This window comes from Crocuta crocuta, unplaced genomic scaffold (assembly GCF_008692635.1).
Source record: "Crocuta crocuta isolate KB4526 unplaced genomic scaffold, BGI_CrCroc_1.0 scaffold132, whole genome shotgun sequence".
In the NCBI taxonomy this organism is placed as follows: Eukaryota; Metazoa; Chordata; class Mammalia; order Carnivora; family Hyaenidae; genus Crocuta; species Crocuta crocuta.
The window spans coordinates 4,787,612-4,797,173 of NW_027528611.1; the positions used below are offsets into that span (position 1 = coordinate 4,787,612).

At 56.5% G+C, this 9,562-nt stretch overlaps 1 protein-coding gene across 1 annotated transcript in view; it reads right to left on the reverse strand.

The window, feature by feature from the left end:
* Positions 1-9,562, reverse strand: part of ITPR3 (inositol 1,4,5-trisphosphate receptor type 3) — a 69,050-nt gene that overhangs the window by 58,437 nt on the left and 1,051 nt on the right. The gene's annotated exons all lie outside the window — the stretch shown is intronic.

Here is a 9,562-nt window from a genome sequence, read left to right on the forward strand (position 1 = left end):
GTGTGGCCGGGGCCCCGCGGCGCCGCCTCGCCCAGACCTGCCTCCGACTGCAGGCGCCCGTGGGGGCGGGAGGGTGACGTGCGCTGCGTCCGCGCTTTCCTCCCTCGCGCTGCCCGGCTGCCCCCGCGGCGGCCCGGGACCCCTCCGCAGCCGGTGGCACCGTACCCCGTACTCTCCTTCACGGGGTCGGGGGCGGGGGGCACCTGTGTGGGTTAAACTAGCCGGACGCCGGTCACAGACGCGCGGCTTCGGGCGCGCACCTGGCGCTGTAACGAGAGCCGAGCTCTCCAGGGGCAAGTGGCGGTGGCGTCGCTTCACCCCACCCCTGACCTCTCCCGAGCGCCTCCTCATCCCTCGGCCTGAAATCCGGCCTGAGATCCCGGGAAGGGTTGACTCCCGCCCTCCAGCCAGCCCGCTGATCTCATCGTCCCACCTCCAGGCGTCTGCACACCGGAATCCCTGTCTGAGTCCTGCCAAGCCCTGCCATCTCAGGGCTGTGCCTGGACTCCTGCGGAGTTCCCTGCCCATTCCCACTACCGACATCACCCCTCATCTAAAAGCAGGTGACACCCCAGCCACGACCACATTAGAAAAACTAGCTTTCCAATGTGCCGAACACGTTTTAATTTGTGGTATATTTTATATCCAATACCTAACTCTATTCTTACCACAATCCAGTGTGAGAGTCAAGGAGTAAAATTAACCACCCCCACCCCCACCCACACAGCTGGTCAGTTGATGGCACATGTACAACCTAGGTCTCCATCAGTTCAACTAAACCTTACAGAGATGCCATTAGGTGCTGGGTGAGGTCCCTACCATCAGGAAGCTCATACCTACCATGCTGAGCGACCTGAGGACAGGAGTCCTGTCCTAGACCCCTGCTTCTCCCCACCTCAGGGCCAGCCCAGAGGACACTCAACAGCCCCGAGGACAGTCCCTGCTGTGAGCCTTCCATCCACTGGGAGGCACAAAGCCAGTGTGAGCCTGCACCATGCAGGCAACAGGGCATTCATTGCCCAAATGGGCAGAGGGATGAGGGTAAGTGAGTCTAGCAGGAGGCCTGTAGGCAGGGCTGCCCTGGACCCTCTGAAGAAGAGATGGTTGAAATTCTGCTCTACAGAGTTGTGGAGGAGGTTGCTGTCCCTGAATGCCCATGGGGTCTGCACCCCCAGACCTTGGTCTAAGGGAAGAGAGGAAGGCAAATGCATCTAGGGACCAGAGTGGCCCCATTCTGCCCCGGCTGGACTTTGAGATCCAAGTGGGAGTCATAGCAAAGGCAGTGGGGCGGGTCAGTGCTGTCTGGAAAGATTAGATAAGAAGGAGGAAGAAAGGACCTAGAAGTGGGGCAGGTGACTATCAGAAGAGCCTGAATCAAAACCTGCACCTACCAACACAGCCACGGTCAGAGCAGCCACAGGAGGCGGAATCTAGACTGGAAATGCCTGAGGGACTCCAGCCAGCCCCTCCCAATCTAGCTTGGAAACTGAGGCATGGAGAGGAAACTGATCAGCTCAGGGCACACAAGAAGTTAAAGGAATGGACCGTTCCAGACCCCCAGATCCCAGACTCCCAGACCAGGACACTGGCCACCGCCCCACAAATCTAGGCCAGATCCATGGAAGGCCACTCCCAATGCAGGCACTGTTAGAATACTGGGATTGGCTGGTGGTGGAGGACGGCCTTGGAGTCCCTTTCTCCAAATACCCAAAGTCACATCCACCCACAAGGTGGGGGTGGGGAGGAATGTTGGGAGAGGAAGCCAGGTTCGCTGGCTGGGATGGATCTCTGGCTCGGGCCTCTGGCTCATCAGAGGAAAAAAAAAACTCATTTCCGCATCCCTACAAAAACCATCCATTTACTTAACCTCTACATATCTTTCTTTACCAAGGATCCACCATGTATCACCAGAGAGGCCAGTACACGGAACTTAAAATAAGCATGAATCAATAAATGTTTGTTGAATGACTTAATGAAGTCTGATGAAGGCAAAGCGATAGACTCTCTGAACCAAAGGGCAGGCTAGGTAGGGTTCCTCCTCAGAGAGCTTAAGTCTAAAAAGGACAGTAAGCCACACACTCAGAGAACCCCAAGAATCTCTCCAGAGATAACGGAGGTGGTAAAAATGACTAAATTTGGTCCAATAGAAATAAAGGTCAGGGCACTTGGGTGGCTCATTCAGTTGTACCCAACTCCGGCTCAGGTCATGATCTTACAGTGTGTGAGTTCAAGCCCCACATTGGGCTCTCTGCTGTCATCACGGAGCCCACTTTGGGGCCTCTCTCCCACCTCTTTTGGCCCCTCCCCCCCAAAAAAAATAAACAAACACTTAAGAAAGGAAGGAAGATCCCGGACCAATGTGCAAGCCTTCAGGGCGCTGCCTCTGCCCACAGGCCTCGGGTTTTTGGCTTTCAGGATTGGTGGGCTCTGGCGAGTCCCAGGGTCCCATCATTGCTGCTGGGTACACAGGGAGATGTATCCATTAGGCTAAGAAGAGGGATGGAGAGCTGGAGAGACAAGAGGGAAAGCTGAGAAGAGACAGAAAAGGTACAGACAGGGGCTGCCCGGCGGGCCGGCCTTCACCTCACCCACTGGCCTTGCCGGCCCAGGTGTTTCTCCTGCTCCGCAAAACCCGAACTGGCCGTGGCCTGTCCTGCTTGACATAGCTGCTGAGGCCTTGGGATCCAGCAGGCCAGCTCCAGCCTGCCGCAGAGCTCTCTGGGAAACGGAGCAGCAAAAACAGCCCTGACAAATCCAGAAAGCGAGACAGTCTGTAGCGTACCCCACCCTGTCTTGTCAGGAACTCTGTGTCACCGTGGGAAAGAAAGAGGTGGGCGCATAAGAATCAGATGAAGCGTGTGGACCTTGACTGGACCCTGAATTAAAGAAACCAGTGGTCAAAGACAGACGGAAGACAATGGGGCACATCTGACTGCAGACTGGGCATCGGATGCTATTAGGAAATTATTCAAGGGTGTGGTAGCTGCACTGTGATTACACGGGAACGTACCCTTATTTCTTAGTGATGTGTAATGAAGTATTTAGAGGCAAAAACATGGCAATTATGTAATTTACCATAAAATACTTCAGCAAAAAATAGATGCAGCATATACGGCAAAATGCAGGCAATTATTGTCTAAGTAGTGGCCATGAAGGTGTTCTCCATGGTTCTTTTTACTTTTTTTGAATTATTGGTATGCCTCTGGCTGGTGGTGAGGGGCCAAAGTGACATAAGTGAAGCACAAGCGAAGGCCAGGGCCACCCACTGAAAAAGCTCTGTAAAGTCTACCCAGTGCCAGCGGCCCCAGCATCTCAGAGACCCCTTAATTCTGCCTTCCATGAGCCAGATCAGCCCTGTCACCTGTTTCTAGACTCCGAGCCTGGAGAGGACAGCTCTCCTGAAGGCTGGAGGAAGCAGGTGATGGCTGGCTGGCTGAGTGATGGGAGGGATTTGCCAAGCAAATACACACCGGTGTCTGCCCCGGCACCCACCCGCAGCTGCCCCCAGGGCTGAGGTTTCTGTTTACTGCCTCTTCTGGCTCGGCCCACCTGCCCGCCAAAAAAATACCTACATTTACATGCCACTGTGCTCACTGTGCTCCCCGCCCCCCCACCAGCTCTGTCCCCTGAGGAGTCCCTCCTGCCTGTCTCCCCAAGTGGAAGCCCCTCCGAATGTGTCCCCACCCAGCCCCAGCCCCCACCCTGGGCTCACTGTGTTGTCAAGGCCAGGCCTCACCTTTGTGCCCACAGTCTCCGGTGTGAAAGGCCCTGCAGCCTCCGCTCCATGGACCCCTGCTCTGTGACCTGGGGCCAGTCCTTTAGCCTCGCTTAGCCAGGGGCCTTTGTGCAGGGAACTGTGACTTCAGGGACAAATGCTGGGTACCAGTGCCAGCATGACCAGCATGACACTTTCAGGGGGCCTCAGAGCTCCCGCTCAGAGGCCTGAGGTGAACTTACTGGAGGTCTGGGCCCTGCCCTCCTTCCCTCTCCCAGGCCTCCTTCCCTCCTCTCTCACAGCCCCCGCTTCCAGGGAGGAGCCCCCCAGCCCCACATGGGGTGTTAGCATGGACAACAGGCCCGGGGTAGACGGCGGGGACTCCACAGCGGGCTCAGGGGCAGCAGAAACCCAGAAACCTCCCCCTGAGCTGAGAGCAGAAAGCTGATGTGGCCCCACCCTAAAATCCAGCAGAGCACCCCACCCCCAACCCCAGCCACTGCCCCAGCCACTGCCCCACCCGCCCCACAGCCCCAGTGGGCCAAGTGGGGAGGGGAGGGGAGGGGAGGGGACACGGGGTCAGGAATGTAGGGCAGGGCAGAGTGTGAGCAAGTGGCTGCAGCAGGATTCTTGAAGGCCGGAGAGTTGGATGCAGCCTGGGTCCCTGGCGTGTCCCCCGCCCCCCCGCAGTCCACCCCTGTGGAACCCTGGGGTGGATTCTGTCTTCAGGCGACCCCCACACGGCCATTCTCTCCATCTCCCCCCTCTCCATCACGGTCACCACGCCCAACTTTGAGGGCAGAGGCTGGTCTTTCTCCCCACACCCCGTAGTACAACACTCCCAAACATAGGACAGGAGCGGGGCTAGACCCCCTGGGGCACAGGGTCACCCCTCCAGTACCTCTACCACCGAGAAACAGGCAGAGTTTAGACAGGGCCTGTGAGGCAAGATGCGCCTTCCATTTGATCTCAGAATCCCACTCCCGGGAATTTAGCCTGAGAGGAAAACCGGGCCAGTGTTCGGGCATGTACGGACTACGGGGTTCAGTGCAGACTGTTCATAAGGGCAAAAATTCAGAAACAACCCGAATGCCCAATACTAGAGCTGCTTGAATAACCGAGGATACAGCTTACCATGGGACGCTAGGCAGCTATAACAATGGTGTGTGGGCACAGCTTAACAGTTCAACAATCCCACTCCTCCCCCCCACCCCCCGTAGGANNCCATACGTGCAGTGACATCAGTTTGTAAATGTTTCTTTGTGTAGATAAAGGGCTAGAAGGTTCATAATGCAGGGTGTTCATGTAAGTCACAGTGGTATCATAGATCATTTTTTGCATTTGTCCAGTTTTCTCTGTGGAGCACGCATTATTTTTTAACACACACACACACAAATACGTATTTTCAAAAAACGAGTTACATGAATTGACCGAGCTGAGGCCCCGGCCTTCCCCTGGGGCACAGGACACAGGGAGGTCCGGCTTCTCCAATGAAATCACAATCAAATGAAAGCCAAAGCAGGTCTGAAATCCTACTACCCAGGAATGTAGTCTGCACTGGAGGGGCAGTGCCCTCCCGCCTGGAATTACATGTGTCTCAGAGACTTAAGGCTCAAAGGGCCCTTACAGACCATCTCACCCAGTGTATAGACTGGAACAGGCTGGAACCCTACCGTGGGTACTGCTGATTCCCCAGTGACTAGAACAGTGCCTGGCATATAGTGGGTACTCAATAAAGGTTTGTTAAACGACTTAAAGAAGTCTGATAAAGGCTAAGAGATGGGTCCTCTGGGCCAGGCAGGCTTCCCCACAGCCCATCAGCCTAGGAGGGCCCTTAGATGCGGGATCCCCACCCCAGGTAAAATTGCTAGGGAGTTTTTTAAAAACCCAACCCTCAGATCCCAGCCCTAGAAATACTGATACAGTTGGTCTGACATGGGACTCGGAAGCTGATTTTTTTTTTTTTTAAGATCCCAGGGGGATTCTCAGGTGCAGAGCGCCTTAGAAGACATTCAGGCTGAAGGAAACACACTCTGAGAAGAGAAAGCCTTGCCAAAATCGCCCAGCGAGTAAGTGACAAAGCAGGAGAACCATGCCCCTGGGGCTACTGATGCAAGTGTCCTGACCCTGGGGACCCGGGCCTTCCTCCATATTTACCTCCATGTTTTCTGGGTGCTGACCTCCAATGTCCACCCTCCTGGGGAAGTGAATCAGGCTGGAGGATAGACGGGGAACCCCACAAGGGGCCCCTTCTGACCCTATTCCTTGTGATCCCCCAGCCCTGGACAATACAGGTTCAGAGGCCCTGAGAGCCCCCAAACGGTGCTCCAAGGAAGGCACTTTGACAAACGTTGGGAGCTCAGTTTCAAGATCCAGTTCACCTGCACTCCCAACTTACTCCTTGGGGGCTAGGGCCCACCCCTCTGGCGACTCAGAGAGATCTTCAAGGAACTGGGTGTCAGACTGAGGGGCGGCCCTGCACAACTCAGGGCCAGTTCCCCACAGCTGCTGGCCAGGAGCCACATTAAATCCTCTACAGTCCCCTGGCTCTGATCAGCCGCTCCAGCCCTGGCCTCTGCTGCCTTCCACCAGCGGGAGGCGCAAGGCAGTGGTCCTGGCCACACTCTCCTGCAAGAACAGGCATGGGCCTGCTCTCCCTTCCCTGCCAAGGTCCTGACCTGCTCCAGGATCTGCTGCTCAGACCCCTCCCATCCTCTCACCCCAGAGTTAATGTACAATCTTCACCAGGAGCTCTAATTATTCAGGCAGCTCTAATTAGCCTTCCCCACTTGGCCCTGTAGAGCCTGGCCAGAATCTGAAGGCTGCCCCAGACTCCCTCCTCCACCAATGGCCCCCCTTCCCACCTCCCAGCTGACCGGCCCTCTGCCCACCAAGGGGGCCCCTCTCTTCAACAAATCCATTCCATCCAGCCCTTACTGGGCACCTCTTGGGTATCAAGCATTGGACTAGCCTGGAACTCGTCAAATCACAGACATGGGCACCAGCAGGCAGGGTGCAGGGTGAAGGCCCAAGGGCACCAGAGTTGAGGATGGAGCCAGAAAGGTTCTGGTAAGGGTGCGGCACGGAGAGAAGGGCTTAAAGCAGTGCAGCTCACACTTTAAGGCACCAAATCCCGTGGGGATCAGCAGGTGGAGTNATTCTGGTAAGGGTGCGGCACGGAGAAGGGCTTAAAGCAGTGCAGCTCACACTTTAAGGCACCAAATCCCGTGGGGATCAGCAGGTGGAGTCTGAGGGGCAGGCAGAGGTCAGAGACTCCGTACTTCCACCTAGCTTCTAGATGATGCTGCTGGACCGAGGACTACACTCCGAGTAGGGAGGACTTCGCAGTGCTTAGAAATCATTCTCTCATTGACTCTGAGTTCCAAGAAGGTGAGACACACCCGAGGCCCCCGTGCCCAGCACGGTGCCTGTGGACACCCTGAGCGGATGAATGGTGTGATTAATGAGTTAATCCTGGCAAATTGCCCAGCGTTAGATGGCCCTCCAGAGAAATCTCCAACTAATCGTGAAACGACACAATCCCAGAGAGGAGTTTGTGCCAAGCAGTGCAAAGCACAGAGGAGGAAGGGTTAATTCTGCCAGGTTGGGGGAGGAGGAACTGGATCTCTCAGTAGAGTCACTTTGCACTAGGTCTTAGAGGGTGGGTCAGATTTACCCAGGTGGAGACTGGCTGAAGGGCGGGGGCAACTCAGGAGCAAAGGTAAAGATCCCTAGAACGTGGCGTAGTTTCCAGGGATCAGAGCAGTATCGCGCACCTAGAGCTTCAGAGGGTGTGAAAGGGGAGGTGGGAGAGGAAATAGAAAATTAAGTGAGGGTGCCAGAAGCCAACCTGGGAGGGGGGGCATCCATTGATGGAGAGTCGGGGGCTGTTGGAGGTGTTTGCACAGGGAGCAGGCACCCTGCAGGAGAAGTGCTATTGGAGGTCACCAGGTCCTGCCCCAGGGTCAAAGTGGGCTGGAGGAAGGGAAGGGCCAAGGCGGGAGGGAGCTATGTTGGGAGGTGACAGAATCTCTTTTGAGGGGATGAGGGCTGTATGGAGAGCAAGAAGATCCTTCCCCTGATTCTGACAGATCTCAGAGATACTTAAAAACCACTCACTTTGGGGGCACCTGGGTGGCCCGGTCAGTGAAGCATATGACTCCTGATTTCAGCTCAGGTCAGGATCTCACAGTTTGTGGGATCGAAGCCCTGCGTCAGGCTCTGTGCAGGCAGCCTGGAGCCTGCTTGGGACTCTCTCCCTCTCTCTCTGCTCCTCCCCCTGCTCTTTCATGAGCGCAGCGCATGCATGGGCTCTGTCTCTATCTCAGAATAAATAAATAAACATTTATTAAAAAAAAAAAAAAGAACCCACCCACTTTGTGCTCAGCCCTGACCCAGGCACTAAGCAACAGAGAAGATGATCATTTCCCAAGAGCTCCCAGTGCTGTTCAGACACAAGGTGGGGGGCTTCCACCATCTGCCCCCATTTCCCCCACAGCCCCCACATTCTCTCCTCCTTCCCTCAGTGTTACGGGAGGTGTTTACCGAGTGTGCACCATGTGCAGGCCAGTGTCAAGTAGCAGGCCTGGCCAGAGCAGCAGCCAGGGGCCCCCGGTCTGCGCTCTCAGTGGGGAGGGGGTGGGGGCGGGCTGCACAGCTGCCGGCCCAGATGTGGTTCCACCCCCATCCTCTGGGGAAATGAGCAAGAGAAGTCAAATCTAGTGAGGGCGAGGCCATGTGGCTGAATGGGGAGGGGAATGAGAGAGGCACCAGGAAGGGTAAGGAGAGCAGGTAGGCTGGAATTCCCAAGCGGAATCCCCGGCTGGCAGAGACGGCCCTCCAAGCCCCAGTCCTGCTGGATTCCCCTTCCTACAGGATGAAAACCAAACTCCCAAATACCCTGGGAGACTCCAAGAGAGCCAGGTGACTTTCACCTTCCAGGCCAAGCCCAGAGTCACACCTGGGTTGAGGGTTCCAGGGCTGTCCTCTAAAACCCCCAGACAGGAGGCACTTTGTGGCTGGCTGGTGTCCTGATGAGTAGGGGGAGCAGAGGAGGGTGGGTTTATCCTATAGGCAGCTGGGGGGATGGGGAAGGGGAGGATGTGCCCTTAACACAAGTCCCCAGACTGAACGCAGGACAAAGGCAGCCCGCCCTGCTCTGGAGCCTGGCTGGAGAGGTGGAGAAACTTCTCTACCCACTCACTCCTCCACCCCCACCCCCCACCCCCGCGACTCACCCAACTGCTCCTTTGAAGATAAACCTATTCGCTCTGCCTAATTCCTTTCCTGCCCTACGCCTGCTTCAGGCCTAGGCCTCTCCAGGGACTTGAATAGACTCCCTGCTTATCCAGACCCTGGGGGGTGACCGCCAGAATTAATTAATGTTTGTAAAGAGCTCGGGAGATCCAGGGACCGGGGACCCAGGGGCGCCAGACGAGCCGCGCAGGAAATTGACAGGGGGAGGCGGAGAGAAGGGGTCAGGACCTAGAACTCCTGGTAGGGAAGGGCCGAGAAGTGACTCCTACTTAAGGGGGGCAGGGTAGGAGAGAGCTAGAAGGAAAAGGTGCGACCCTCCAAAGGTGCGACTGGTCCCTAACAAGAGGATTTCGCGCTCCAAGCTGACCCTGCCTTCCCCCACAGCTCCGCCCCACCCCCGGGCCAGTCACATCCAGGCCCGGATGCCGTCCCCATCTCAGGCCCCAGCCACCCACCTGCCCCGCCTCGGGACCACCTGCAGAGGAAGTCTCGGCCTCTCCTCCGGCCCTGAAGAAAGTCGAGCGCGCGAGGGTGGAGGCTTCGCGGAGGGGGCGCCTCCTACCAACTCCCGCATCGCGCCCGACTTCTACC